This window comes from Pseudorca crassidens, unplaced genomic scaffold (genome assembly GCF_039906515.1).
Source record: "Pseudorca crassidens isolate mPseCra1 unplaced genomic scaffold, mPseCra1.hap1 Scaffold_67, whole genome shotgun sequence".
NCBI classification, from domain to species: Eukaryota; Metazoa; Chordata; class Mammalia; order Artiodactyla; family Delphinidae; genus Pseudorca; species Pseudorca crassidens.
Genome location: NW_027136319.1, coordinates 694,637 through 720,666, shown reverse-complemented (window position 1 = coordinate 720,666; position 26,030 = coordinate 694,637). Strand labels below are relative to the sequence as shown.

The window sequence follows — 26,030 nt, the reverse complement described above, 5'->3', positions numbered from 1 at the left end:
CTGGCCATATTTCATTGATTTCCAGGCTGAATAATATTCCACTCTACCTAAGTACCACATCTCTATCCATTTTTTCCCTCCAGAGACATTTAAGTTATATCCTAGTCGAGGATCTTTTAAACAGAGAGGGGGTAAACATTGGGGTGCCTGTGTCCTCTCGATTTTTGTTTTTCCCAAGATATACGCCCATGAGTGCAAGTGCCCTATGCTCTGTAGCTCATTTTTTAGATGCTTTAGTAAACACAATACACTTCTCCAGAATGGCCGTTGGCAATATACATTTCCACTATAAGTCTCACAGGGCTCCCTCTTCTCGTTGCCCTGTCCTGCATTTCTGTTGTTTACGCTTTATGAGGATGGCTCTTCTGACTGATGCGAAGTGATATCTTTTGTAGTATTGACTTCCAGTGCCCACCTGTTTGGTTGGCTAAAAAAGTGTATGCCCTTTTCTTGAATATATACAGAAAAAAACGCATACACCCTTTTTGGCCAACTGCAATGTTCAGCTCCTTTTCTTGTGCTTAATGGCGAGTCCTTTCTACCTCCTCAAATCCCTTTCCTGCCATTCTCCCTTGCTTACAAGTCCTTTTCTTTGACTTTCCTCAAGACATTTTTCAGTGATGGATATTTTCAACTCTGCAGTTTTGTGAATTTTACTGCCCCTGAGTTCCATTGTTCAACTTGTGTTTATGGGAACTGGCCACAAAGCAGCGGGATTTCCTCAAGCCCTATACTGTTTCCATGGGCAACCCTAGCCTTTGGTCAATTCGTCTTCCTGATTGGAAATTAGAATGACATGTGCCTGTCTGAACACCTAGGACTTGTCTCTCATTGTTCCTCATCCTTCCGCTTCATCCTCTGGACAAATTCCAAACTGTACGCAACAGGATGTTGACAGTGCTGACATCTCCAAGTGGGGAGACTGTTAGTAAAGACGCTGGAGGGGTGAACCCGAGCACCAGGAGATGAGGAGATGAGATGCCTTTTCCAAACTCTTCCCGATCAGACGGTATACCATCCTCTGGGTGTGACAGACATGTTTTAGCAGTAGGAAGAGTCCCATTCATGTAAGGAGAACACCAGGGCTTTTTCAAAATCAGTGTCTCCCCGAAACCCAAACTGGGGAAGTTTTTAAGCTACGGCTACACATATGTTCATTAAGGGCCTTGGGAAGTAGGCAGAGTCCAAACTTTAGATAATTGAAGTCTTCAGGGTCAGAAGCACTCACCACCAGCTTCCCTTAGGCTACACTTTAACTGTCATTGATAGATGATGTCAATAAAAATATCTATTCTTTTTCAGAGTATTTCCCCTTATAGGTTATTGCAAAATGTTGAGTGTAGTTCCCTGTGCTATACAGTAGTTCCTTGTTGATGATCTATTTTATACATAGCAGTGTGTATGTGTTAATTCCAAACTGTTAATTTATCCCTCCTCCCACCTTTCCCCTTTGGTAATAATAAATTATAAGATTTTATACTTCTCAGAAATGGGGGAGCTGAAAGAGAGGTATCATTTTCAATGGAAAAGCATTTAAAACAGGATTGAAGGTTTAACCAAGATTATTAGATGTACATCCTTGGAAAGAAATCACTTCGTTTCTCTAATATTGACCTGACAAATAAGACAAACCTTTTCACTGAACTTGCTTATAAAAAGTGATGGAAATATCAAATGGAAGTGTTAAAAACATCTTATTTTACCCGAGCCTTATACACTGTTCTATGTTAACTACAGTTTGGCTCACACATCTGTTCATTGAGGTTACAATAGTCTCAATTTCTGTTACTGATCCTCCAGAGTGGACCCCAAAATGTGTCCCCCTTCCCAGTGTCATTGGGGCCAACAGATCGAGACTGAGTTTGGTTCACAAGCAAAGGAAACTTTATATTTTGATCAGAGAATGGAGAGGTGAGAGCATGCACTACCCCGTGGGCTGTGGGCTGGGCTGCTGTGTAGAGATCCTGTCAGAGTCAGTGGGAGGGAGGGAGGGGGCGGAGCTCTCGAGGGCCGGGTTGGCTGTAGCTCAGGCTCTATATCGTGGAGTCTGCACTGGGCCCCAGGAGCTGAGGTGTCGACCCAGCCATTCTGCACTAGGAAATCTGGTCTGAAGTGCCGGGTGTGGAACCTCTGCATGCGGGACCCTAGGAGCACGTGAAATTAGACAAAGCACAAAGGATAAAAAAGGTTAGACTTGACTTTATTGCCCAGATTCTATTTTTATCTCCCAGGGATTTTTAATGGGCTTTGCTGGGGACAAACCCCTCCTCTGCTTTTTGTCCCGTTCCTCATTCTTGGAGTGCTGAGGGTGCAGACCCTTCTTCTGTAACTGCTGAGTGCTGAGTTGGGAGCCCTCATACCCTGGGGCGAGGGTCAGAGCTTCTCCCCAGCAGCCTCCCGGTGACGTTGATTGTCCCCAGGACCCCTGCCTCCCTGCTCGTCCACCTGAGCACCAGCATTGGAAGTGTTATAGATTCTAATGACCTTTAAGGGTCCAGGAAAGAGATGTGCAGAGACGCTGTGGGGGCCGGTTTCACCCCGCCCCACATTTGTTTGGCCACCTTAGGCTGACCGTTTCTGCCAGCCTAGATGCTCTGACCAGTAGTCTGCGCTTTCTTCAATTAGGCCCCTGAATTAACGTACAAACAGCACCAGGTGTCAGAGCCCTGCCCGCTCAACTCCCAGACAGTCCAGGGTCAGTGGTGATCAAGGACCATGATGGCCACTGAGTCAACAGCCTTTTGAAGTAAACAGGAGTCCAGCCGGTCTTATTGGCCACCATCATCACGGTGTCTGTAGGCTTTTCTATGGTGACAGTGTGGTATACTGTTCCCCCGCCAAGATTATTAGCTCCCCTCTGGGTGCAGTAAGTCCTGCAAGCAGTAGTCTACTCTTTTGGGACACACTCTTGTTGTTTTATGAGAGAAACTCCAGGTCAAGTGATGTTCACACGAGTCGTCATGGTGCCCTGTTGCCCCCGGTTATCTCTCTGGATGTTGGAGTTGGAGGGCCTCCTCACTCGAGGTCGGTGTGCCCACGGAGCGAACCCTGCAACTTCAGGGCATGGTTGGTGGTTAGGATCACCACGTGGGGTCCTTTTCCCTTAGGAGGGAGGTGGCCTTTTGGGCTGCTGATTTCCAGGTTTTTAGATACCGCCAGTATCTTGGCCAGATGTGGCAGTGGGCCAAGCCCCTTAGTGACCGTAGTTTATCCTACCTGGATGGCATTCTTGCATTGTTCCATTTCAAGTGGTCCCAGTTTTTGCACTAATTCTCCAATGGCGATTCACCTTTCACCGGGAATGTAAAGGTCAAAGGGTTTAGCTAAATTAGGGAGTTCCAGGGCAAGGGTCTGAATTGACTGCTCTTTCCATTCTTGAAAGACCACTTCTGGATTCTATTCAAAAGGATCATCATCTTTTCCTTTCAGTGTTTCATATAGAGGCCCAGCTAGTAGACTGTAGTTAGGGATCCAGAAGCAGCAAACCCTGGCCTCCCCAGGAACCCCTAAGCTGTCTTCTAGTTTTAGAAAGGGGTAAGGCTGAAAATGGTTTCTTCCCTTTCCTGGGATGGGCTTCTCCGACCTTCTGTGAGAATGAAGCCCAGGCAGGTCACTGCAGTCTGTGATATTTGAGCTTTTTCTTGGACAACTTCTATCCTTTATTGGCTTGGTAGTTCAGAGGCCTCCTTAGTAGGGCTAGCGATCAGAATGTCACCTGCATATTGAAGGAGGGTTTCCTTTTCCAGAGGTAGAACTTTTAGGTCTTTAGCTAAGCTTTCCCCAAAGATGGTGTGGGAATTTTTGCACCCTTGGGGCCGAACGGCCCAGAAGTATTGTTTTAGTTGTATGTTGAGTCCTGCCACTCACAAGCCAAAATTTCTTGTGACTCTGGGACTAATGGAATACAAAAGAAGGCATCATTGAAGACTAATACAGAATACCATGTCCTGGTGGTTGGTAGAATGACCAGCAGGGTGTAGGAATTAGGAGCAACTGGAGGTATATCCTCGGTGGCTTCACTGACTGTCCTGACATCCTTTACCAGGTCCCCAGCAGCCCATGGGACTCTCGTGGTCAGACCAATCCCAGAATATGGAGCTCACCTGGGCAGGTACCCCACCCCCACCCCAGCCCACGGGGCTCTCGTGGTCAGGCCCCTCCCAGGATACAGAGCTACCCTTGCAGATACTGTGGCAGGGCTGGGCACACAGGAACCGTGCACATAGCCCTCATTGCAGAGCACCCCCAGCTCACCTGTCGCTCAGAGCTGACACAGAGCACCTCAGAGCAGGACTTGAACTAACAAACAGCAGCTGTGACAGGTCTGTGACCCTGGGCATCACTCCGTGCGGCCTCCCTCCACCTGGTCTTCCAGAGACTTCCACTGCACCCGGGGCACCAGGCCTCTGTCTCCAACCACCACCCACCCCTCCTCTCCCTGACTCCTGGGTTCCTCTCATTAGGAGAGGGTTCTCTTGAAGTTGTCTCCCACTCATGGGCCAGATAAAATGATTAGAAAACAAGCCAAAGCTGCAGCCCCTTGTCTATCCTGACTCTCGGGAGCCCACACCTGTTCCTTGGACCTAGCCGCTTCAGCAAGTTCCATTTTCTGCAACTGTGAGCCCCTGAGGGGTGATGATTGGCTGACCTGGGCAGACTTACCGTGCCGGCCAGCCCTCCCCAGGTGTGCCTGGGTTGAGATCAATATAAATACCACTCCAGGCAGCAAGAGCCCCTGCAGCCGTGCCTGACGCCATTTTCTCTGCCCTGTCAGCAGTCTCGGGGCTGGGCTGGTGGGAGGGAGGGAGAGGCCACGGCTTTGTGGGTGGCCCAGTGTGAGTGGGGCTCTGCTGGACTTTCTGCAGCAGTTGCCAGGCTGCCACCTGCTAAAGAAGAGGATGTGTCACCCATACCTGCTGCTGGAATTTCTCCCTGGGCAGAGGTGAGGAAGGAAAAAAGCAGTGGGGGCAGGGACAGGACGGGTATCTCAGGCAGGGAAATGGAAATCTTCCAGAAGAGCACCCAGGGCCAGGACCATCCTGGCTGGCCTGCAGGCACCAAGTCGGCCGGCATGCTGTCACTCGTGTGGCTCCATGGCCCTTCCTCTAGGCTTTCAAGTCCTTGTATATATTCAGGTGTTTTACCTGGGACAGGTGGGAATAGTTCAGCAGCAACTGGCCTGGGGCTCAGCTCACGTTTACTCACAGATGCCCTGGCACGGTGCCCCAGCTTTGCAATGAGGACGCTTGTTGCGTGGGGGCTGCTGGCTGAATGGGAGACGATTCCCCACCACTGACCAACTTCAGAATTGTTTACAACTGGAGCAAGTGCCCTGATACGGTTTTCCTCTGTGTAACTGGTGGGTTCTGTGTTTTTTTTCTCTTTTTCGTTTTTGGTTCAAGGTAGATTTTATTCCTCTTTTTTGTATTTACAGATATAAGCATGGAAATAAATTATTCATATAAATACATGTATGTGCAGGGAATAATTGTTTTTTCTGTTTTATTTTTTAAATTTTATTTCTTTTTAATTTTGAATTTTATTTTATATTTTTATACAGCAGGTTCTTATTGGTTATCTATTTTATACATATAAATGTATACATGCCAATCCCAGTCTCTCAACTCCTCCCACCACCACCCCCCCAACAGCTTTCCCCCCTTGTTGTCCATACGTTTGTTGTCTACATCTGTTGCTCTATTTATGCCTTGCAAAATGGTTAATCTGTACAGTTTTTCTAGGTTCCACATATATGCATGAATATACAAGATTTGTTTTTCTCTTTCTGACTTACTTCACTCTGTATGACAGTCTCTGGATCCATCGACGTCTCTACAAATGACCCAATTTCATTCCTTTTCATGGCTTAGTAATATTCCATTTTATATATGTACCACGGCTTTATGCATTCGTCTGTCTGTGGGCATTTAGGTTGCTTCCATTACCTCGATATTGTAAATAGTGATGCAATGAACATTGCGGTGAATGTCTCTTTTTGATTTATGGATTTGTCTGGGTATATGTCCAGTACTGGGATTGCTGTATCATATGGTAATTCTATTGTTAGTTTCTTAAGAAATTCCATATTGTTCTCCATAATGACTGTATCAATTTATATTCCCAACAAGAGTGGAAGAGGGTTCCTTTTCTCCACACCCTTTCCAGCATTTTTTGTTTGTAGATTTTCTATGATGCCTATTCTACCAGGTGTGAGGTGATACCTCATTGCTGAATCCATTACGTTGAGCAAGGGGTAGGTCTTGTCTATTCCATATTTGGCTTATGGAACAGTATCTGTGCTAATTTCAAACTCTGCTTTTATGCAGCACCCCAACTCACCTTTCCCCTTAAGCAAGCATAAGATGGTTTTCTAAATTTGAGTCCCTGTTCTATTTTGTAATTCAGTTTCTGTGTAGCCAAGTTTACATTCCGTGTATTAGTGATATCTCATGCTGTTTCATTTTCTGTGTGACTTATTTCAGTTAGAATCATCATACCTGAATCCACTCATTATGCTGCTATGGGCCTGATGACATAGATTTCATTGCTGAGTGATATTGCATTGTACGTAAGTACCACAACTTCTTTATCCATTTTTCACTTTCTGCAATATTGAACTTGTACCGTAAACGAGGTTCTTGTAAACAGAGCCGTCCCAAACTTTGGGGTGGCTGTGTCTTTTTGATTTTAATTTCCCTAAGCTATAGGACCATAAGTGGAAGTGCCCTAGGCTCTGTTGCTTTGTTTTTTAGATGTTTCAGGAAACACCATACACTTCTCCCGAGTGTCTGTTGGCAATTTACATCCCGCCCATCAGCATAACAAGGCTCCCAGTTCTCCATGGCCTGTCCTGCCTTTCTGGATTTTACACTTTTTTCAGATGGCCCTTTTGACCGGGGGGAAGTGAGACTTCATTGTTGTGCAGGTTTCCTTTGCAAGCTTGCTTGGTTGGACAAAAAGGGCGTATTCGTTTTTTCCTGAATATATTCAGGAAAAAACACATACGCACTTTTTGGCCAAGTGCATCATTGTGGACGTTCTGCCTATTTTCCTAACTTTAAATGCAATTCCAGTCTACCTCCTGAAATCGGTTTCCTGCAATTCTGCCCCGCTTTCAAGTCCTCTTGGCAGCCTTACTTCAGTATATTTTTGGACGATAGCTGTCATTTATAACTCTGCAGGTTTGTGAATTACAGATCCCCTGAGCTCCTTTCTTCAACTCGCTTTCTTGTGAGCTGGCCGCAACACCGCAGGATTGCTTCAGGCTCTAATCTGGTTCCATCACGGCATGCTGAGCCTTTGGTTAATTCCTGTTCCTGGTGGGAAATGAGAGTTAAATTGCCCATCCAGACACCTCCAGATAGTCCCTCATTTGTTCTCCCTATTCCTGTTCATCTTCCACAGAAATTGCAAACTGGGCCAAACAGTAGGTTAAAGGCACTGACTCTCCAAGTCGGGAGAGGGTTAGTAAAGCGTCTGGAATGTTGCTCCCGAGTACCAGGGGACGAAAACTGAGACATATTTGAACACGTCTCCCAATCACACGGTTCATCATACTCTAGGTTCCACATGCATGTTTTAGCTGAAGGAAGAATACCTTAAACCTGGAGAGTTGAGACCCGTGGAATGGGTACCATGCAATATGACTTCAAAGGGTCTTCATTTGCTCACCGAACCTCTCCAATGTTACCACTGCTGCGTTTATGCCCCGGTACACATGCCTGATTCTCTTTCAGAGAGATAGCCATCCATAGGTTTTAAGATACTTACTAGTCAGGTACATTCTTAGGCGTTTAATATGGGGTGTTGAGTCCATTACGTTGAGCAAGGAGTAGCTCTTGTCTATTCCATATTTGGCTTAAGGAACTTTATCTGTGCTCATTTCAATCTCTGGATTTATGTAGCACCCCAACTCACCTTTCCCCTTAAGCAAGCATAAGTTGGTTTTCTAAATTTGAGACCCTGTTCTGTTTTGTAATTCAGTTCCTGTGTAACCGAGTTTACATTCCGTGTATTAGTGATATCTTATGATGTTTCTTTTTCTGTGTGACTTATTTCAGTTAGAATCATCATACCTGAATCCACTCATTATGCTGCTACGGGCCTGATGACATAGATTTCATTGCTGAGTGATATTGCATTGTACGTAAGTACCACAACTTCTTTATCCATTTTTCACTTTCTGCGATATTGAACTTGTACCGTAAACGAGATTCTTGTAAACAGAGCTGTCCCAAATTTTGGGGTGGCTGTGTCTTTTTTATTTTAATTTCCCTAAGCTATAGGACCATAAGTGGAAGTGCCCTAGGCTCTGTTGCTTTGTTTTTTAGATGTTTCAGGAAACACCATACACTTCTCCCAAGTGGCTGTTGGCAATTTTCATCCTACCCATCAGCATAACAAGGCACCCAGTTCTCCATGGCCTGTCCTGCCTTTCTGGATTTTACACTTTTTTCAGATGGCCCTTTTGAGCGGGGGGAAGTGAGACTTCATTGTAGTGCAGATTTCCTTTGCAAGCTTGCTTAGTTGTCCAAAAAGGGCGTATGCGTTTTTTCCTGAATATATTCAGGAAAAAATGCATACGCCCGTTTTGGCCAAGTGCATCATTGTCTACGTTCTGCCTCTTTTCCTATGCTTTCAATGCAATTCCAGTCTACCTCCTGAAATCGGTTTCCTGCAATTCTGCCCCGCTTTCAAGTCCTCTTGGCAGCCTTACTTCAGTATATTTTTGGACAATAGCTGTCATTTATAACTCTGCAGGTTTGTGAATTACAGTTCCCCTGAGCTCCTTTCTTCAACTCGCTTTCTTGTGAGCTGGCCAAAACACCGCAGGATGGCTTCAGGCCCTAATCTGGTTCCGGCACGGCACGCTGAGCCTTTGGTTAATTCCTCTTCCTGGTGGGAAATGAGAGTTAAATTTGCCCGTCCAGACACCTCCAGCTAGTCTCTAATTGGTTCTCCCAATTCCTGTTCATCTTCCGCAGAAATGGCAAACTGGGCCAAACAGGAGGTTAAAGGCACTGACTCTCCAAGTCGGGAGAGTGTTAGTAAAGCGTCTGGAATGTTGCACCCGAGTACCAGGGGAAGAAAACTGAGACATATTTGAACACGTCTCCCGATCACATGGTTGATCATACTGTGAGTTCCACATGCATGTTTTAGCTGTAGGAAGAATACCTTAAACCTGGTGAGTTGAGACCCGTGGAATGGGTACCCTGCAATACGACTTCAAAGCGTCTTCATTTGCTCAGCGAACCTCTCCAATGTTATCACTGCTGCGATTATATCCCTGTACACACGCTTGATTCTCTTTCAGAGAGATAGGAATCCATATGTGTTAAGATACTTACTAGTCAGGTACATTCTTAGGCGTTTAATATGGGGTGTTGAGTCCATTTCATTGAGCAAGGAGTAGCTCTTTTCTATTCCATATTTGGCTTAAGGAACTTTATCTGTGCTCATTTCAATCTCTGGTTTTATGCAGCACCCCAACTCACCTTTCCCCTTAAGCAAGCATAAGTTGGTTTTCTAAATTTGAGACCCTCTTCTGTTTTGTAATTCAGTTCCTGTGTAGCCAAGTTTACATTCCGTGTATTAGTGATATCTTATGATGTTTCTTTTTCTGTGTGACTTATTTCAGTTAGAATCATCATACCTGAATCCACTCATTATGCTCCTACTGGCCTGATGACATAGATTTCATTGCTGAGTGATATTGCATTAAACATAAGTACCACAACTTCCTTATCCATTTTTCACTTTCTGCGATATTGAACTTGTACCGTAAATGAGGTTCATGTAAACAGAGCCGTCCTAACCTTTGAGGTGACTGTGTCTTTTTGATTTTAATTTCCCTAAGCTATAGGACCATAAGTGGAAGTGCCCTAGGCTCTGTTGCTTTGTTTTTTTTGATGTTTCAGGAAACACCATACACTTCTCCCGAGTGTCTGTTGGCAATTTACATCCTGCCCATCAGCATAACAAGGCTCCCAGTTCTCCATGGCCTGTCCTGCCTTTCTGGATTTTACACTTTTTTCAGATGGCCCTTTTGACCGGGAGGAAGTGAGACTTCATTGTAGTGCAGATTTCCTTTGCAAGCTTGCTTGGTTGTCAAAAAAGGGCGTATGCGTTTTTTCCTGAATATATTCAGGAAAAAACACATACGCCCTTTTTGGCCAAGTGCATCATTGTGGACGTTCTGCCTCTTTTCCTATGCTTTCAATGCAATTCCAGTCTACCTCCTGAAATCGGTTTCCTGCAATTCTGCCCCGCTTTCAAGTCCTCTTGGCAGCTTTACTTCGGTATATTTTTGGACGATAGCTGTCATTTATAACTCTGCAGGTTTGTGAATTACAGTGCCCCTGAGCTCCTTTCTTCAACTCGCTTTCTTGTGAGCTGGCCGCAACACCGCAGCATGGCTTCAGGCCCTAATCTGGTTCCGGCACGGCACGCTGAGCCTTTGGTTATTTCCTCTTCCTGGTGGGAAATGAGAGTTAAATTTGCCCGTCCAGACAACTCCAGCTAGTCTCTCATTGGTTCTCCCTATTCCTGTTCATCTTCCGCAGAAATTGCAAACTGGGCCAAACAGGAGGTTAAAGGTGCTGACTGTCCAAATGGGGAGAGTGTTAGTAAAGCGTCTGGAATGTTGCACCCGAGTACCAGGGTACGAAAACTGAGACATATTTGAACACGTATCCCGATCACATGGTTGATCATGCTCTAGGTTACACATGCATGTTTTAGCTGAAGGAAGAATACCTTAAACCTGGAGAGTTGAGACCCTTGGAATGGGTACCATGCAATATGACTTCAAAGGGTATTCATTTGCTCACTGAACCTCTCCAATCCTATCACTGCTGCGTTTATGTCCCTGTACACACGCTTGATTCTCTTTCGGAGACATAGCAATCCATAGGTTTTAAGATACTTACTAGTCAGGTACATTCTTAGGCGTTTAATATGGGGTGTTGAGTCCATTTCGTTGAGCAAGGAGTAGCTCTTGTCTATTCCATATTTGGCTTAAGGAACTTTACCTGTGTTCATTTCAATCTCTGGTTTTATGCAGCACCCCAACTCACCTTTCCCCTTAAGCAAGCATAAGTTGGTTTTCTAAATTTGAGACCCTCTTCTGTTTTGGAATTCAGTTCCTGTGTAGCCAAGTTTACATTCCGTGTATTACTGATATCTTATGATGTTTCTTTTTCTGTGTGACTTATTTCAGTTAGAATCATCGTACCTGAATCCACTCATTATGCTGCTACGGGCCTGATGACATAGATTTCATTGCTGAGTGATACTGCATTGTACGTAAGTACCACAAGTTCTTTATCCATTTTTCACTTTCTGTGATGTTGAACATGTACGGTAAACGAGGTTTTTGTAAACAGAGGCGTCCCAAACTTTGGGGTGGCTGTGTCTTTTTGATTTTAATTTCCCTAAGCTATAGGACCATAAGTGGAAGTGCCCTAGGCTCTGTTGCTTTGTTTTTTAGATGTTTCAGGAAACACCATACACTTCTCCTGAGTGTCTGTTGGCAATTTACATCCCGCCCATCAGCATAACAAGGCTCCCAGTTCTCCATGGCCTGTCCTGCCTTTCTGGATTTTACACTTCTTTCAGATGGCCCTTTTACCGGGGGGAAGTGAGACTTCATTGTAGTGCAGATTTCCTTTGCAAGCTTGCTTGGTTGGCCAAAAAGGGCGTATGCATTTTTTCCTGAATATATTCAGGAAAAAATGCATACGCACTTTTTGGCCAAGTGCATCATTGTGGATGCTCTGCCTCTTTTCCTATGCTTTCAATGCAATTCCAGTCTACCTCCTGAAATCAGTTTCCTGCAATTCTGCCCCGCTTTCAAGTCCTCTTGGCAGCCTTACTTCAGTATATTTTTGGACGATAGCTGTCATTTATAACTCTGCATGTTTGTGCATTACAGTGCCCCTGAGCTGCTTTCTTCAACTCGCTTTCTTGTGACCTGGCCGCAACACCGCAGGATGGCTTCAGGCCCTAATGTGGTTCCGGCACGGCACGCTGAGCCTTTGGTTAATTCCTCTTCCTGGTGGGAAATGAGAGTTAAATTTGCCCGTCCAGACACCTCCAGCTAGTCTCTCATTGGTTCTCGCTATTCCTGTTCATCTTCCGCAGAAATTGCAAACTGGGCCAAACAGGAGGTTAAAGGGACTGACTCTCCAAGTCGGGAGAGTGTTAGTAAAGCGTCTGGAATGTTGCACCCGAGTACCAGGGTACGAAAACTGAGACATATTTGAAAACGTCTCCCGATCACATGGTTGATCATACTCTAGGTTACACATGCATGTTTTAGCTGAAGGAAGAATACCTTAAACCTGGAGAGTTGAGACCCGTGGAATGGGTACCATGCAATATGACTTCAAAGGGGCTTCATTTGCTCAACGAACCTCTCCAATCCTATCACTGCTGCGTTTATGCCCCTGTACACATGCTTGATTCTCTTTTGGAGACATAGCAATCCATAGGTTTTAAGATACTTACTAGTCAGTTACATTCTTAGGTGTTTAATATGCGGTGTTGAGTCCATTTCGTTGAGCAAGGAGTAGCTCTTGTCTATTCCATATTTGGCTTAAGGAACTTTATCTGTGCTCATTTCAATCTCTGGTTTTATGCAGCACCCCAACTCACCTTTCCCCTTAAGCAAGCATAAGTTGGTTTTCTAAATTAGAGACCCTGTTCTGTTCTGTAATTCAGTTCCTGTGTAGCCAAGTTTACATTCCGTGTATTAGTGATATCATATGATGTTTCTTTTTCTGTGTGAGTTATTTCAGTTAGAATCATCGTACCTGAATCCACTCATTATGCTTCTACGGGCCTGATGACATAGATTTCATTGCTGAGTGATACTGCATTGTACGTAAGTACCACAAGTTCTTTATACATTTTTCACTTTCTGTGATACTGAACTTGTACAGTAAATGAGGTTCTTGTAAACAGAGGCGTCCCAAACTTTGGGGTGGCTGTGTCTTTTTGATTTTAATTTCCCTAAGCTATAGGACCATAAGTGGAAGTGCCCTAGGCTCTGTTGCTTTGTTTTTTAGATGTTTCAGGAAACACCATACACTCCTCCCAAGTGGCTGTTGGCAATTTACATCCCTCCCATCAGCATAACAAGGCTCCCAGTTCTCCATGGCCTGTCCTGCGTTTCTGGATTTTACACTTTTTTCAGATGGCCCTTTTGACCGGGGGGAAGTGAGACTTCATTGTAGTGCAGATTTCCTTTGCAATCTTGCTTGATTGGCCAAAAAGGGCATATGCGTTTTTTCCTGAATATATTCAGGAAAAAACGCATACGCCCTTTTTGGCCAGGTGCATCATTGTGGACGCTCTGCCTCTTTTCCTATGCTTTCAATGCAATTCCAGTCTACCTCCTGAAATCGGTTTCCTGCAACTCTGCCCCGCTTTCAAGTCCTCTTGGCAGCCTTACTTCAGTATATTTTTGGACGATAGCTGTCATTTATAACTGTGCAAGTTTGTGAATTACAGTGCCCCTGAGTTCCTTTCTTCAACTCGCTTTCTTGTGACCTGGCCGCAACACCGCAGGATGGCTTCAGGCCCTAATCTGGTTCCGGCACGGCACGCTGAGCCTTTGGTTAATTCCTCTTCCTGGTGGGAAATGAGAGTTAAATTTGCCCATCCAGACACCTCCAGCTAGTCTCTCATTGGTTCTCGCTATTCCTGTTCATCTTCCTCAGAAATTGCAAACTGGGCCAAACAGGAGGTTAAAGGGACTGACTCTCCAAGTCGGGAGAGTGTTAGTAAAGCATCTGTAATGTTGCACCCGAGTACCAGGGTACTAAAACTGAGACATATTTGAACACGTCTCCCGTTCACATTGTTGATCATACTCTGGGTTCCACATGCATGTTTTAGCTGAAGGAAGAATACCTTAAACCTGGAGAGTTGAGACCCGTGGAATGGGTACCATGCAATATGACTTCAAAGGGTCTTCATTTGCTCACCGAACCTCTCCAATCCTATCACTGCTGCGTTTATGCCCCTGTACACACGCTTGATTCTCTTTCAGACATAGCCATCCATACGTTTTAAGATTCTTACTAGTCAGGTATATTCTTAGGCGTTTAATATGGGGTGTTGAGTCCATTTCGTTGAGCAAGGAGTAGCTCTTGTCTATTCCATATTTGGCTTAAGGAAATTTATCTGTGCTCATTTCAAACTCTAGTTTTATGCAGCACCCCAACTCACCTTCCCCCTTAAGCAAGCATAAGTTGGTTTTCTAAACTTGAGACCCTGTTCTGTTTTGTAATTCAGTTCATGTGTAGCCAAGTTCACATTCTGTGTATTAGTGATACCTTATGATGTTTCTTTTCTGTGTGACTTATTTCAGTTCGAATCATCATACCTGAATCTACTCATTATGGTGCTACGGGCCTGATGACATAGATTTCATTGCTGAGTGTTATTGCATTGTACGTAAGTACCACAACTTCTTTATCCATTTTTCACTTTCTGCGATATTGAACTTGTACGGTAAACGAGGTTCTTGTAAACAGAGGCATCCCAAACTTTGGGGTGGCTGTGTCTTTTTGATTTTAATTTCCCTAAGCTATAGGACCATAAGTGGAAGTGCCCTAGGCTCTGTTGCTTTGTATTTTAGATGTTTCAGGAAACACCATACACTTCTCCCGAGTGGCTGTTGGCAATTTACATCCCGCCCATCAGCATAAGAAGGCTCCCAGTTCTCCATGGCCTGTGGTGCCTTTATGGATTTTACACTTTTTTCAGATGGCCCTTTTGACCCGGTGGAAGTGAGAGTTCATTGTAGTGCAGATTTCCTTTGCAAGCTTACTTGGTTGGCCAAAAAGGGCGTATGCGTTTTTTCCTGAATATATTCAGGAAAAAACGCATACGCCCTTTTTGGCCAAGTGCATCATTGTCGAGGTTCTGACTCTCTTCATATGTTTTCAATGCAATTCCAGTCTACCTACTGAAATCGGTTTCCTGCAATTCTGCCTTGCTTTCAATGCCTCTTCATAGCCTTACCTCAATATATTTTTTGAAAATAGTTGGCCTTTATAACTCTGCAGGTTTTTGAATTGCAGTGGCCCTTAGCTCCATTTTTCAGCTCTTATTTTTGTGGTCTTGCCCCATAACCACAGGATTCCTTGAAGCCCTATTTTTCTTCTGGGGCACCTTGCTGTGCCTTTGGTTAATTCTTCTTACTGATGTGACATTAGAGTGACATGTGCCCATTGAAACCGCTACAGCTAGTTTCTCACTGGTTCCCCCTATTCCCATTCATCCTCCGCACTAACTGCAGACTGTGCAATACCAGAACTTAAAGGCATTGACTCTCCATGTGGGGATGTTGTTAGTAAAGTGGCTGGAATGTCGATCCGGAGCCCCAGGAGAGGAAAAATGAGGTGCGTTTTAGAAACCTTTCCCGATCATATGGTATACCAGTCGCTGGGTTTCCCAAGCATGGTTTAGCTGTAGGAAGATTCCCTTCAACCTGGAGTGTTGGGACCCTTGGAATGAGTAGCATGAAGTATTGCATTAAACTTTCGGCAGTTGCTCACCAAAGCTCACCAATCCTCTCAGCCCCAAGTGTCCAGCCTTATGTCTTATCCAGCTGTGGGTTTATATGTGGTCAATCCAGGTTGCATCACAGCCCCTGAGCGAATTTTGTAAGAATTTTTCTCTCTTTCATTGTTTCAGCGTTTTGTTTTTAAAATTTATTTCTATAATGGGGTTTAGCTCATTTTCACTGCTGTGTTTGTGCCGCTCTGCACACACTTGATTCCCTTATGGAGATATATCAATACATGGGTTTTAAGATTCTTATTACTCAGATATATTTCTCTGCAGTGTATAGGGTGTGTTGAGGCCAGTTCATTGAACAAGGTGTAGATCTTGTCTAATACCTATTTGGTTTATTGAACGGTATCTGTGCTAATTTCAAACTCTGGTTTTATGCATCACCCCACCTCTCCTTTCCCCTTAAGCTGACATAAGTGTGTTTTCTAAATGTGAGACACTGTTCTGTTCTGTAATTCATTTCTTGTGCAGCCATATTTACCCTCCCTCTATAAGTGATATCTTATGATATGTTTCTTTTTCTGTTTGACTTATTTCAAGTAGTATTATCGGACCTAAATCCACTCTTTATCCTTCTACTAGCCTTATTACATTGATTTCATGGTGAAGAGATATTCCATTGTACATAAGTACCACATCTTCTTTATCCATTGTTCTCTTTCCTGGGATATTTAAGGTGTACTGAAGTTGAGGTTCTTGTAAACAGAGTAGCCCTAAACTGTGGTGTGCTTGTGTCTTGTTGATTTTAGACTTCCCTAGATATACTCCCATGATTGGAAGTGTCCTATGCTCTGTAGCTCTGTTTTTTAGATGATTTAGGAACCACCATACACTTCTCCAGAGTGGCTCTCGGCAGTTCACACACTGCCCATCAGCGTATAAAGGCTCCCTGTTCTCCATGGCCTGTCCTGCATTTCTGGTTTTTACAATTTTTTAGGATGGCCCTTTTGACTGGTGGGAAATGAGACTTCTTTGTTGTGCACATTTGCATTGCTTGCTTGCTTCGTTGCCCATAAAGTGCGTATGCGTTTTTTTCCTGGATATAATCAGGAAAAAACGCATACGCCCTTTTGGGCCAACTGCATCATTGTCGAAATTCTGCCGCTTTTCATGTGCGTTAAAGACGAGTCCAATCTATCTCTTGAAATCTGTTTCTTGCAATTCTGTCTTGCATTCAGATCCTCTTCTTTGCCTTACCTCAACATATTTTTGGACGTTAGTTTTCATTTATAACTCTGCAGGTTTGTGAATTGCAGTGACCCTGAGCTCCATTTTTTAAGTTGCTCTTTTGTGAGCTGGCCTCAAACCCGCAGGATTGCTTCAGGCCCTATTTTGGCTCCGGCGAGGCAGGCTGAGCCTTTCTTTAATTCTTATTCTTAATGGGAAATTAGAGTGATATGTGCCCGTCCAAACCCCTACAACTATTCTCTCATTGGTTCCCCCTCTTCCCGTTCATCCTCCTCACAATTTGCAAAATGTGTGAAACAGAAGTTTAAATGTGCTGATTCTCCAAGTGGGGAGATTCTAAGTAGCGTGGCTGGAATGGTGAACAGGAGCACCAGGAGAGGATAAATGAGGTGCATTTTAGACACATCTCCCGATCACATGGTGTACAGTCCTCTGGGTTTTCCATGCATGTTTTAGCTGTAGGAAGATCCCTTGAACCTGCAGATTTGGGACCCATTGAATGGGTACCAGGTAGTATTACTTTAAAGGGTGTGCATTTCCTCACCCAACCTCACATTTCTCTTAGCGCAAACAGTTTCCAGCCTTATGTCTCATCCTGCTGTGGGTCTAGATGTGTTCAATCCATGTTGCATCACCGTCCCTGAGGAAAACTTGTAAGAGGTTTTCTCTGTCTCTCTGTCGTTTATTTTTTTCAATTTATTACTATATTGGTTACAGCTGATTTTCAAAGCTCTGTTTCTTGCTGCTGTACATCCACTTGATTCACATACAGAGAGACATCAATAAATTCTTTTTCAGATTCTTACCAGTCGTATATATTCTTTTCCGGTGACTTGAGTGTGCTGAGTGCAGTTCTTTTAGCTACCGTGTAGGCCTTGTTGATTATCAGTTTGGTATTTGGAATGGTATCTTTGCTAATTTCAACCTCCTGGATGATGCCTCACCCCTCCCCACCTTTCCCGTTTAGCAGCCTTATGCGTGTTTTCTACATATTTGACTATGTTTTTGTTTTGTAATTTATTTCATGTGTAGCCATTTTGGATTCCACCTTTAAGTGATAGCTTATGATATGTGTCTTTTTCTTTTTGAATTCTGTCACTTAGAATGATCATACGTAACTCCTCGGGAGTTGTTACAACTGGCCATATTTCATTGATTTCCAGGCTGAATAATATTCCACTCTACCTAAGTACCACATCTCTATCCATTTTTTCCCTCCAGAGACATTTAAGTTATATCCTAGTCGAGGATCTTTTAAACAGAGAGGGGGTAAACATTGGGGTGCCTGTGTCCTCTCGATTTTTGTTTTTCCCAAGATATACGCCCATGAGTGCAAGTGCCCTATGCTCTGTAGCTCATTTTTTAGATGCTTTAGTAAACACAATACACTTCTCCAGAATGGCCGTTGGCAATATACATTTCCACTATAAGTCTCACAGGGCTCCCTCTTCTCGTTGCCCTGTCCTGCATTTCTGTTGTTTACGCTTTATGAGGATGGCTCTTCTGACTGATGTGAAGTGATATCTTTTGTAGTATTGACTTCCAGTGCCCACCTGTTTGGTTGGCTAAAAAAGTGTATGCCCTTTTCTTGAATATATACAGAAAAAAACGCATACACCCTTTTTGGCCAACTGCAATGTTCAGCTCCTTTTCTTGTGCTTAATGGCGAGTCCTTTCTACCTCCTCAAATCCCTTTCCTGCCATTCTCCCTTGCTTACAAGTCCTTTTCTTTGACTTTCCTCAAGACATTTTTCAGTGATGGATATTTTCAACTCTGCAGTTTTGTGAATTTTACTGCCCCTGAGTTCCATTGTTCAACTTGTGTTTATGGGAACTGGCCACAAAGCAGCGGGATTTCCTCAAGCCCTATACTGTTTCCATGGGCAACCCTAGCCTTTGGTCAATTCGTCTTCCTGATTGGAAATTAGAGTGACATGTGCCTGTCTGAACACCTAGGACTTGTCTCTCATTGTTCCTCATCCTTCCGCTTCATCCTCTGGACAAATTCCAAACTGTACGCAACAGGATGTTGACAGTGCTGACATCTCCAAGTGGGGAGACTGTTAGTAAAGACGCTGGAGGGGTGAACCCGAGCACCAGGAGATGAGGAGATGAGATGCCTTTTCCAAACTCTTCCCGATCAGACGGTATACCATCCTCTGGGTGTGACAGACATGTTTTAGCAGTAGGAAGAGTCCCATTCATGTAAGGAGAACACCAGGGCTTTTTCAAAATCAGTGTCTCCCCGAAACCCAAACTGGGGAAGTTTTTAAGCTACGGCTACACATATGTTCATTAAGGGCCTTGGGAAGTAGGCAGAGTCCAAACTTTAGATAATTGAAGTCTTCAGGGTCAGAAGCACTCACCACCAGCTTCCCTTAGGCTACACTTTAACTGTCATTGATAGATGATGTCAATAAAAATATCTATTCTTTTTCAGATTATTTCCCCTTATAGGTTATTGCAAAATGTTGAGTGTAGTTCCCTGTGCTATACAGTAGTTCCTTGTTGATGATCTATTTTATACATAGCAGTGTGTATGTGTTAATTCCAAACTGTTAATTTATCCCTCCTCCCACCTTTCCCCTTTGGTAATAATAAATTATAAGATTTTATACTTCTCAGAAATGGGGGAGCTGAAAGAGAGGTATCATTTTCAATGGAAAAGCATTTAAAACAAGATTGAAGGTTTAACCAAGATTATTAGATGTACATCCTTGGAAAGAAATCACTTCGTTTCTCTAATATTGACCTGACAAATAAGACAAACCTTTTCACTGAACTTGCTTATAAAAAGTAATGGAAATATCAAATGGAAGTGTTAAAAACATCTTATTTTACCCGAGCCTTATACACTGTTCTATGTTAACTACAGTTTGGCTCACACATCTGTTCATTGAGGTTACAATAGTCTCAATTTCTGTTACTGATCCTCCAGAGTGGACCCCAACAAGTGTCCCCCTGCCCAGTGTCATTGGGGCCAACAGATCGAGACTGAGTTTGGTTCACAAGCAAAGGAAACTTTATATTTTGATCAGAGAATGGAGAGGTGAGAGCATGCACTACCCCGTGGGCTGTGGGCTGGGCTGCTGTGTAGAGATCCTGTCAGAGTCAGTGGGAGGGAAGGAGGGGGCGGAGCTCTCGAGGGCCGGGTTGGCTGTAGCTCAGGCTCTATATCGTGGAGTCTGCACTGGGCCCCAGGAGCTGAGGTGTCGACCCAGCCATTCTGCACTAGGAAATCTGGTCTGAAGTGCCGGGTGTGGAACCTCTGCATGCGGGACCCTAGGAGCACGTGAAATTAGACAAAGCACAAAGGATAAAAAAGGTTAGACTTGACTTTATTGCCCAGATTCTATTTTTATCTCCCAGGGATTTTTAATGGGCTTTGCTGGGGACAAACCCCTCCTCTGCTTTTTGTCCCGTTCCTCATTCTTGGAGTGCTGAGGGTGCAGACCCTTCTTCTGTAACTGCTGAGTGCTGAGTTGGGAGCCCTCATACCCTGGGGCGAGGGTCAGAGCTTCTCCCCAGCAGCCTCCCGGTGACGTTGATTGTCCCCAGGACCCCTGCCTCCCTGCTCGTCCACCTGAGCACCAGCATTGGAAGTGTTATAGATTCTAATGACCTTTAAGGGTCCAGGAAAGAGATGTGCAGAGACGCTGTGGGGGCCGGTTTCACCCCGCCCCACATTTGTTTGGCCACCTTAGGCTGACCGTTTCTGCCAGCCTAGATGTTCTGACCAGTAGTCTGCGCTTTCTTCAATTAGGCCCCTGAATTAACGTACAAACAGCACCAGGTGTCAGAGCCCTGCCCGCTCAACTCCCAGACAGTCCAGGGTCAGTGGTGATCAAGGACCATGATGGCCACTGAGTCAACAGCCTTTTGAAGTAAACAGGAGTCCAGCCGGTCTTATTGGCCACCATCATCATGGTGTCTGTAGGCTTTTCTATGGTGACAGTGTGGTATACTGTTCCCCCGCCAAGATTATTAGCTCCCCTCTGGGTGCAGTAAGTCCTGCAAGCAGTAGTCTACTCTTTTGGGACACACTCTTGTTGTTTTATGAGAGAAACTCCAGGTCAAGTGATGTTCACACGAGTCGTCATGGTGCCCTGTTGCCCCCGGTTATCTCTCTGGATGTTGGAGTTGGAGGGCCTCCTCACTCGAGGTCGGTGTGCCCACGGAGCGAACCCTGCAACTTCAGGGCATGGTTGGTGGTTAGGATCACCACGTGGGGTCCTTTTCCCTTAGGAGGGAGGTGGCCTTTTGGGCTGCTGATTTCCAGGTTTTTAGATACCGTCAGTATCTTGGCCAGATGTGGCAGTGGGCCAAGCCCCTTAGTGACCGTAGTTTATCCTACCTGGATGGCATTCTTGCATTGTTCCATTTCAAGTGGTCCCAGTTTTTGCACTAATTCTCCAATGGCGATTCACCTTTCACCGGGAATGTAAAGGTCAAAGGGTTTAGCTAAATTAGGGAGTTCCAGGGCAAGGGTCTGAATTGACTGCTCTTTCCATTCTTGAAAGGCCACTTCTGGATTCTATTCAAAAGGATCATCATCTTTTCCTTTCAGTGTTTCATATAGAGGCCCAGCTAGTAGACTGTAGTTAGGGATCCAGAAGCAGCAAACCCTGGCCTCCCCAGGAACCCCTAAGCTGTCTTCTAGTTTTAGAAAGGGGTAAGGCTGAAAATGGTTTCTTCCCTTTCCTGGGATGGGCTTCTCCGACCTTCTGTGAGAATGAAGCCCAGGCAGGTCACTGCAGTCTGTGATATTTGAGCTTTTTCTTGGACAACTTCTATCCTTTATTGGCTTGGTAGTTCAGAGGCCTCCTTAGTAGGGCTAGCGATCAGAATGTCGCCTGCATATTGAAGGAGGGTTTCCTTTTCCAGAGGTAGAACTTTTAGGTCTTTAGCTAAGCTTTCCCCAAAGATGGTGTGGGAATTTTTGCACCCTTGGGGCCGAACGGCCCGGAAGTATTGTTTTAGTTGTATGTTGAGTCCTGCCACTCACAAGCCAAAATTTCTTGTGACTCTGGGACTAATGGAATACAAAAGAAGGCATCATTGAAGACTAATACAGAATACCATGTCCTGGTGGTTGGTAGAATGACCAGCAGGGTGTAGGAATTAGGAGCAACTGGAGGTATATCCTCGGTGGCTTCACTGACTGTCCTGACATCCTTTACCAGGTCCCCAGCAGCCCATGGGACTCTCGTGGTCAGACCAATCCCAGAATATGGAGCTCACCTGGGCAGGTACCCCACCCCCACCCCAGCCCACGGGGCTCTCGTGGTCAGGCCCCTCCCAGGATACAGAGCTACCCTTGCAGATACTGTGGCAGGGCTGGGCACACAGGAACCGTGCACATAGCCCTCATTGCAGAGCACCCCCAGCTCACCTGTCGCTCAGAGCTGACACAGAGCACCTCAGAGCAGGACTTGAACTAACAAACAGCAGCTGTGACAGGTCTGTGACCCTGGGCATCACTCCGTGCGGCCTCCCTCCACCTGGTCTTCCAGAGACTTCCACTGCACCCGGGGCACCAGGCCTCTGTCTCCAACCACCACCCACCCCTCCTCTCCCTGACTCCTGGGTTCCTCTCATTAGGAGAGGGTTCTCTTGAAGTTGTCTCCCACTCATGGGCCAGATAAAATGATTAGAAAACAAGCCAAAGCTGCAGCCCCTTGTCTATCCTGACTCTCGGGAGCCCACACCTGTTCCTTGGACCTAGCCGCTTCAGCAAGTTCCATTTTCTGCAACTGTGAGCCCCTGAGGGGTGATGATTGGCTGACCTGGGCAGACTTACCGTGCCGGCCAGCCCTCCCCAGGTGTGCCTGGGTTGAGATCAATATAAATACCACTCCAGGCAGCAAGAGCCCCTGCAGCCGTGCCTGACGCCATTTTCTCTGCCCTGTCAGCAGTCTCGGGGCTGGGCTGGTGGGAGGGAGGGAGAGGCCACGGCTTTGTGGGTGGCCCAGTGTGAGTGGGGCTCTGCTGGACTTTCTGCAGCAGTTGCCAGGCTGCCACCTGCTAAAGAAGAGGATGTGTCACCCATACCTGCTGCTGGAATTTCTCCCTGGGCAGAGGTGAGGAAGGAAAAAAGCAGTGGGGGCAGGGACAGGACGGGTATCTCAGGCAGGGAAATGGAAATCTTCCAGAAGAGCACCCAGGGCCAGGACCATCCTGGCTGGCCTGCAGGCACCAAGTCGGCCGGCATGCTGTCACTCGTGTGGCTCCATGGCCCTTCCTCTAGGCTTTCAAGTCCTTGTATATATTCAGGTGTTTTACCTGGGACGGGTGGGAATAGTTCAGCAGCAACTGGCCTGGGGCTCAGCTCACGTTTACTCACAGATGCCCTGGCACGGTGCCCCAGCTTTGCAATGAGGACGCTTGTTGCGTGGGGGCTGCTGGCTGAATGGGAGACGATTCCCCACCACTGACCAACTTCAGAATTGTTTACAACTGGAGCAAGTGCCCTGATACGGTTTTCTTCTGTGTAACTGGTGGGTTCTGTGTTTTTTTTCTCTTTTTCGTTTTTGGTTCAAGGTAGATTTTATTCCTCTTTTTTGTATTTACAGATATAAGCATGGAAATAAATTATTCATATAAATACATGTATGTGCAGGGAATAATTGTTTTTTCTGTTTTATTTTTTAAATTTTATTTCTTTTTAATTTTGAATTTTATTTTATATTTTTATACAGCAGGTTCTTATTGGTTATCTATTTTATACATATAAATGTATACATGCCAATCCCAGTCTCTCAACTCCTCCCACCACCACCCCCCCAACAGCTTTCCCCCCTTGTTGTCCATACGTTTGTTGTCTACATCTGTTGCTCTATTTATGCCTTGCAAAATGGTTAATCTGTACAGTTTTTCTAGGTTCCACATATATGCATGAATATACAAGATTTGTTTTTCTCTTTCTGACTTACTTCACTCTGTATGACAGTCTCTGGATCCATCGACGTCTCTACAAATGACCCAATTTCATTCCTTTTCATGGCTTAGTAATATTCCATTTTATATATGTACCACGGCTTTATGCATTCGTCTGTCTGTGGGCATTTAGGTTGCTTCCATTACCTCGATATTGTAAATAGTGATGCAATGAACATTGCGGTGAATGTCTCTTTTTGATTTATGGATTTGTCTGGGTATATGTCCAGTACTGGGATTGCTGTATCATATGGTAATTCTATTGTTAGTTTCTTAAGAAATTCCATATTGTTCTCCATAATGACTGTATCAATTTATATTCCCAACAATAGTGGAAGAGGGTTCCTTTTCTCCACACCCTTTCCAGCATTTTTTGTTTGTAGATTTTCTATGATGCCTATTCTACCAGGTGTGAGGTGATACCTCATTGCTGAATCCATTACGTTGAGCAAGGGGTAGGTCTTGTCTATTCCATATTTGGCTTATGGAACAGTATCTGTGCTAATTTCAAACTCTGCTTTTATGCAGCACCCCAACTCACCTTTCCCCTTAAGCAAGCATAAGATGGTTTTCTAAATTTGAGTCCCTGTTCTATTTTGTAATTCAGTTTCTGTGTAGCCAAGTTTACATTCCGTGTATTAGTGATATCTCATGCTGTTTCATTTTCTGTGTGACTTATTTCAGTTAGAATCATCATACCTGAATCCACTCATTATGCTGCTATGGGCCTGATGACATAGATTTCATTGCTGAGTGATATTGCATTGTACGTAAGTACCACAACTTCTTTATCCATTTTTCACTTTCTGTGATGTTGAACTTGTACGGTAATCGAGGTTCTTGTAAACAGAGGCGTCCCAAACTTTGGGGTGGCTGTGTCTTTTTGATTTTAATTTCCCTAAGCTATAGGACCATAAGTGGAAGTGCCCTAGGCTCTGTTGCTTTGTTTTTTAGATGTTTCAGGAAACACCATACACTTCTCCCGAGTGTCTGTTGGCAATTTACATCCCGCCCATCAGCATAACAAGGCTCCCTGTTCTCCATGGCCTGTCCTGCCTTTCTGGATTTTACACTTTTTTCAGATGGCCCTTTTGACCGGGGGGAAGTGAGACTTCATTGTTGTGCAGGTTTCCTTTGCAAGCTTGCTTGGTTGGACAAAAAGGGCGTATTCGTTTTTTCCTGAATATATTCAGGAAAAAACGCATACGCCCTTTTTGGCCAAGTGCATCATTGTGGACGTTCTGCCTCTTTTCCTATGCTTTCAATGCAATTCCAGTCTACCTCCTGAAATCGGTTTCCTGCAATTCTGCCCCGCTTTCAAGTCCTCTTGGCAGCCTTACTTCGGTATATTATTGGACGATAGCTGTCATTTATAACTCTGCAGGTTTGTGAATTACAGTGCCCCTGAGCTCCTTTCTTCAACTCGCTTTCTTGTGAGCTGGCCACAACACCGCAGGATGGCTTCAGGCCCTAATCTGGTTCCGGCACGGTACGCTGAGCCTTTGGTTAATTCCTCTTCCTGGTGGGAAATGAGAGTTAAATTTGCCCGTCCAGACACCTCCAGCTAGTCTCTCATTGGTTCTCGCTATTCTTGTTCATCTTCCGCAGAAATTACAAACTGGGCCAAACAGGAGGTTAAAGGGACTGACTCTCCAAGTGGGGAGAGTGTTAGTAAAGCGTCTAGAATGTTGCACCCGAGTACCAGGGGAGGAAAACTGAGACATATTTGAACACGTCTCCCGATCACATGGTTGATCATACTCTAGGTTCCACATGCATGTTTTAGCTGAAGGAAGAATACCTTAAACCTGGGTAGTTGAAACCCGTGGAATGGGTACCATGCAATATGACTTCAAAGGGTCTTCATTTGCTCACCGAACCTCTCCAATCCTATCACTGCTGCATTTATGCCCCTGTACACATGCTTGATTCGCTTTCGGAGACATAGCAATCCATAGGTTTTAAGATACTTACTAGTCAGGTACATTCTTAGGCGTTTAATATGCGGTGTTGAGTCCATTTCGTTGAGCAAGGAGTAGCTCTTGTCTATTCCATATTTGGCTTAAGGAACTTTATCTGTGCTCATTTCAATCTCTGGTTTTATGCAGCACCCCAACTCACCTTTCCCCTTAAGCAAGCATAAGTTGGTTTTCTAAATTTGAGACCCTGTTCTGTTTTGGAATTCAGTTCCTGTGTAGCCAAGTTTACATTCCGTGTATTAGTGATATCTTATGATGTTTCTTTTTCTGTGTGACTTATTTCAGTTAGAATCATCGTACCTGAATCCACTCATTATGCTGCTACGGGCCTGATGACAT

At 44.8% G+C, this 26,030-nt stretch overlaps 1 long non-coding RNA gene across 1 annotated transcript in view; it reads left to right on the top strand.

Annotated features, from left to right (window-relative positions):
* The window catches only part of LOC137218249 (uncharacterized), a 96,599-nt gene extending 90,072 nt beyond the window's left edge, over positions 1-6,527 (top strand). Inside the window, exon 3 of the long non-coding RNA XR_010940573.1 lies at positions 6,483-6,527. This is a non-coding gene — a long non-coding RNA (uncharacterized lncRNA). The remainder of the gene's footprint in view (positions 1-6,482) is intronic.
* Positions 6,528-26,030: the final 19,503 nt, after the last annotated feature.